Source organism: Lolium rigidum, chromosome 5 (genome assembly GCF_022539505.1).
Source record: "Lolium rigidum isolate FL_2022 chromosome 5, APGP_CSIRO_Lrig_0.1, whole genome shotgun sequence".
In the NCBI taxonomy this organism is placed as follows: Eukaryota; Viridiplantae; Streptophyta; class Magnoliopsida; order Poales; family Poaceae; genus Lolium; species Lolium rigidum.
This window is the reverse complement of record NC_061512.1, coordinates 244,585,282-244,591,281: the sequence shown is the minus strand read 5'-3', so window position 1 is coordinate 244,591,281 and position 6,000 is coordinate 244,585,282.

The window sequence follows — 6,000 nt, the reverse complement described above, 5'->3', positions numbered from 1 at the left end:
GATGAGCTAAAGTTAGCTCATGAGGCTAGTATCACTAAGGTAACATCTTGTGAGCCTCATGTGGACATTAGCACAATCTCTACCCAAAATGTTATATTGCCATGTGCTAGTCCTTGTAATCCATCTAGTCAAACTAGTGATACACCTTGTGTTGGATTACTTGATTTGCCTTGTTGCTCCAACAATGAAGCTTCTACTTCCTCTAGTACTTGTATTTCTACTAACCATGTAGAGAAAATAAAAGAGCTCGAGGCCCAAGTCCTTTCTTTGAAGAAAGACTTGGAAAAGCGTCATGAAGGGAAATCCGCACTTGACAAGATGTTGAGTATGCAACAATCCCCCAATGACAAGAGTGGACTTGGATTCAACTCCAATAACAAGAACAAGTCCAAGAGCAAGAGCAACAAGAAGAAGGGCCAAGACAAAGTCAAGGATCCGGCCAAGTTGGTTTGCTTCAAGTGCAAGGTTGAAGGGCATCATGTTAGATCATGCCCATTGAAGAAGAAGAAGCACTTGAGTGAGAAACAACAAGGGAAACGGCCACAAGGTCAAGGTCAAGCTCATGCTCGACCTCAAGTTGAAGATAGGCCACTTCCCAAGAAGAATCAAGATATTGTTCCCCAAGAGAAGAAATCAATAAAGAAGAGAAAGGGGAACACTTGCTACTTATGTCGTGAGAAGGGGCACTTTGCTTCTTCTTGCTTAGGTGGTACCTTATCTAACCCTATAATTGTTGATGATGATTATTCTCTAGGGAAGGATAAGGATGGCAATGTATTTGCCAAGTTTGTTGGAACTCAAAGTGGCTTCAAGAAAAGAACCATTTGGGTTGCCAAGCCTATTGTGACTAACCTCTTAGGACCCAACTTGGTTGGGGACCAACAAGCTCAAACTTGATCAATAGGTACATGTGGAGGTCATTGGAGACTTGGCTATTTCATGAAGAATTAAGGGATCTTCATATATTATATTTTGACCAAGCCAAGTCGTATGGATCATTATCTATATCTTTTATCCAATGTTCCTCCTTGCGGTAACTTATACTTCAACTCATCATATTTATTGTAAGTTACTTGCCCCTTTGAATGTTTGGTTTTTGTACCAAATATGTGTGTGTATGTGTTGTGTCTTACTTACCTATCTTGTGTATTCAAGTATGTTTGTTTGACTCATCATATACTTGTGTATTGTTGTGAGCCTAATGCATCTTGATGACATCTTATTTGGCTCTCTTTGAGTGATTAATGGAACATCCCATTTTGGGGGAGTGATATGCATTGTGCATCTCTCTTTCTTTAAAATGTGTGTTCATGTGTACCACCACTTAGTATTGATATTGCAAGATTATCTAGTCACTATGTGGTGTGTCATACTCATGAGAAATTCAAATTCTAAATATCCATTAATCATCTCTAGTTGAATTTTAGTTGCCTCTTATGTAGAAGAAATGTTTTATCACATTATGGGGGAGTAATATGTTTTGTACATATCACAAGCCTAGAAAATGTGAACATGTGAGGTTATGCCACTTAGAGTTGTTGCTCTTAATTATCTTGTTCCTAGGTGGCATGTTTGCTCAAACAAGCTCCATTCCTAATAAAAATATTTTATTGCTCATCTTGTGGGCTCTTGTTTGAATATGAAATTCTTGGTACGGTTTTTCCCCACATACATATCTCTATATCTTATTTGGGACACCGTTTGCTTCAAGTTATTCTAATCATTGCCGTGCGTGATTGGGTGACTAGTTGAAGCTATCAAGAATCTTCATCCGTGCATAGTGCATAATTCTATATACTTATCCTATGCCTTTTATTGTGAAGTTGATCCTTACTATCATTGTCAATACTCCACCGGAAATTATTTCCAAATATACTCATTGTCTTCGACAATTGATAACCTTGTATGTGGTTGAATTTTTGGATCATCTTCACCTTGGATTGTTCCTTACTTCCTTATCTTATTTCCAAGAAATCTTTATAGCTCCCATATGTCTTCCTTGTTCCTTTGAAAAATCTTTTGATAAATTCTTTTGATTCATATCAAGTGTTTGTTTTGGAATACATACATTTTCCTTACGGTACATTGTGCCATTGTGAAAAGTGTAGTGGGTTTGGTTTATTTGTTCGAACCTTGCTCCTTTGGGGGTTTTGCTATCTCATTCCTTCTTCTATGCTTTATTTGTTGAATGAGATAAAACTTTGAGCATGTTTGCTTTATTTCATCCTTATGCTCAATGGTTTCTTCTTAGTTCATTTGTTGAACTTTGTTGAACAAATCTTTTTGATTTGCTTCTTAGATATAATTTGGACAACAAATTTGTTTGTGACACCTCTATGCCTTATTTAATTCTTTTGGTGTTCTGTCCAAAGTATATCTTTCTTGGATCTTTAAAAGTTTTGGTGCATGCTTATATGTAATTTGTTTATACTTGTAGCATGCTTGCTTTCTTTTGATCCATTATGTAGGATATACTCCATCAAATCCTAAATGGCTAAGATGTGCATGAAATACAAATTTCATCTAAATATGCACATGTTTTTATGGAGTATGTCCTATATATTGTGGTTAGTCTAACCATGTTGGACCCAATAAGTTTGGGGACCAAGATGTACTTGAATGATGTTTTAGGTACATTGGAGATGCAATGGAGGCTTGTCTCATCTATAAGGAAGGTGTTGTCACCATATGAGAATTGGAGTCAAGCTAGGATGATCGATGAACTCTTATCTACTACATCAAGCCATTGCTATCTCGGTAACAAGTATCCTATACATGCATACTCATATAGCATCCAACCTCGTGTAGGTTGCATCTTGGCATGAAATTCTTTATTTCGAAAATATTGCGATTCTTGAAAAATCCTTTTAAAGAAAACTTCTTATTGTACATTTGAGTAATTTGAGAAGATGCATATGATAGGTTATATATATATATATCATATTTATGATTCACCTATCACAAATATGCCCTCTAGCAATTTATTGCATATCAATTCCTCAAAGAGCTCTTGTGTACAATATTGATGAAATTGTGAAATAAATCCGTACTTGTGATACTTGTTGCTTCTCTCAAAATATTCCAACTAGCTTTACTTCCCTTATTGTTAGTTGTGATGTTTTTGAGATTTTATTTGGTTGAAGTTCTTTCATATACCATAAGTGAAAAGTGGAGCCTGATACGTCTCCGACGTATCGATAATTTCTTATGTTCCATGCCACATTATTGATGATATCTACATGTTTTATACACATTATATGTCATATTTATGCATTTTCTGGAACTAACCTATTAACAAGATGCCGAAGTGCCAGTCCCTGTTTTCTGCTGTTTTTGGTTTCAGAAATCCTAGTAACGAAATATTCTCGGAATCGGACGAAATCAAGACCCAGGTTCCTATTTTGCCCGGAAGCATCCAGAACACACGAGAACCGCCAGAGAGGGGGCACAGGGCCACCAAACCCTAGGCCGGCGCGGCCAAGGGGGGGGGCCGCGCCGCCCTATGGTGTGGCCCCCCTGTCAGCCCTCCTGCACCGCCTCTTCGCCTATATAAAGCCTCCGTCGCGAAAACCCTGATGCGAACGACGAAACCCACAGAAACCTTCCAGAGCCGCCGTCATCGCGAAGCCAAGATCTGGGGGACAGGAGTCTCTGTTCCGGCACGCTGCCGGAGCGGGGAAGTGCCCCCGGAAGGCTTCTCCATCGACACCGCTGCCATCTCCACCGCCATCTTCATCACCGCCGTCTGCTCCCATGAGGAGGGAGTAGTTCTCCATCGAGGCTCTGGGCTGTACTCGGTAGCTATGTGGTTCATCTCTCTCCTATGTACTTCAATACAATAATCTCATGAGCTGCCTTACATGATTGAGATTCATATGATGATGCTTGTAATCTAGATGTCATTATGCTAGTCAAGTGAGTTTTACTTATGTGATCTCCCGGAGACTCCTTGTCCCACGTGTGTAAAGGTGACTAGTGTGTGCACCGTGTGGGTCTCTTAGGCTATATTTCACGTGAATACTTATTCACTCGTTGAATGGCATAGTGAAGTGCTTATTTATATCTCTTTATGATTGCAATGTGTTTGTATCACAATTTATCTATGTGCTACTCTAGCAATGTTATTAAAGTAGTTCTATTCCTCCCGCATTGGTGTAAAGGTGACTAGTGTGTGCACCATGTGGTTCTTGTCGTAGGCTATGATCATGATCTCTTGTAGATTGTGAAGTTAACTATTACTATGATGGTATTGATGTGATCTATTTGGTTATGTTGATCTATCTTACACTAAAGGTTACTTAAACATGAGCATTATTGTGGAGCTTGTTAACTCCGGCATTGAGGGTTCGTGTAATCCTACGCAATGTGTTCATCATCCAACAAAAGTGTAGAGTATGCATTTATCTATTCTCGTTATGTGATCAATGTTGAGAGTGTCCACTAGTGAAAGTGTAATCCCTAGGCCTTGTTCCTAAATACTGCTGCGTTACTACTCGCTTGTTTACTCGTTTTATCGTGTTACTACTCGCCGCAATACTACCACCATCAACTACACGCCGAGCAAGCACTTTTCTCGGCACCGTTGCTACCGCTCATATATATTCATACCACCTCGTATTTCACTATCTCTTCGCCGAACTAGTGCACCTATTAGGTGTGTTGGGGACACAAGAGACTTCTTGCTTTGTGGTTGCGGTGGTTGCATGAGAGGGATATCTTTGACCTCTTCCTCCCCGAGTTCGATAAACCTTGGGTGATCCACTTAAGGGAAAACTTGCTGCTGTTCTACAAACCTCTCGCTCTTGGAGGCCCAACACCGTCTACGAGGAAAGGAGGGGGAACGTAGACATCAAGCTATTTTCTCGGCGCCGTTGCGGGGAGGAAAGGTAAAAGGTACTCACACTTCGGATCTCGGCTACTAAGCTATTTTCGCCGTTGTAAGTACTCGAAGCTATTTCCTTTAGACTCTGCAATTGCATCTTTTTGTTTCTTGTTACACTAGTAAGGCTTAATGGAAGACAACAACAAAATGAGAGATCTTTATGAACTTTATCTTGAATTAGGACATGATGTGTTTGAAGAGAGAATTAAAAAACCCATGGAACTTATGCATGCTAATGGGAATGTTATTAATATGAATGCTTTGAACACTATTGTTGCTAATGCTATGGAAAATTCTAAGCTTGGGGAAGCTGGTTTTGATGAGCATGATCTTTTTAGTCCCCCAAGCATTGAGGAGAAAATTTACTTTGATGATACTTTGCCTCCTATTTATGATGATTATAATGATAGTAGTCTTTTGTTACCACCTGTTATGGAGGATAAATTTGATTATGATTACAATATGCCTCCTATACTTGATGATGAGAATAATAATGATAGCTACTTTGTTGAATTTGCTCCCACTACAACTAATAAAATTGATTATGCCTATGTGGAGAGTAATAATTTTATGCATGAGACTCATGATAAGAATGCTTTATGTGATAGTTATATTGTTGAGTTTGCTCATGTTGCTACTGAAAGTTATTATGAGAGAGGAAAATATGGTTGTAGAAATTTTCATGTTACTAAAACACCTCTCTATGTGCTGAAATTTTTGAAGCTACACTTGTTTTATCTTCTTATGCTTGTTACTTTGCTCTTCATGAACTTGTTTATTTACAAGATTCCTATGCATAGGAAGCATGTTAGACTTAAATTTGTTTTGAATTTGCCTCTTGATGCTCTCTTTTGCTTCAACTACTATTTCTTGCGAGTGCATCATTAAAACTGCTGAGCCCATCTTAATGGCTATAAAGAAAGAACTTCTTGGGAGATAACCCATGTGTTTTTTTTTACTACAGTACTTTGTTTTATATTTGTGTCTTGGAAGTTGTGTTACTACTGTAGCAACCTCTCCTTATCTTAGTTTTGTGTTTTGTTGTGCCAAGTAAAGTCTCTATGGTAAAGTTGATGCTAGATTTGGATTGCTGCGCAGAAACAGCATTGCTGTCTGTC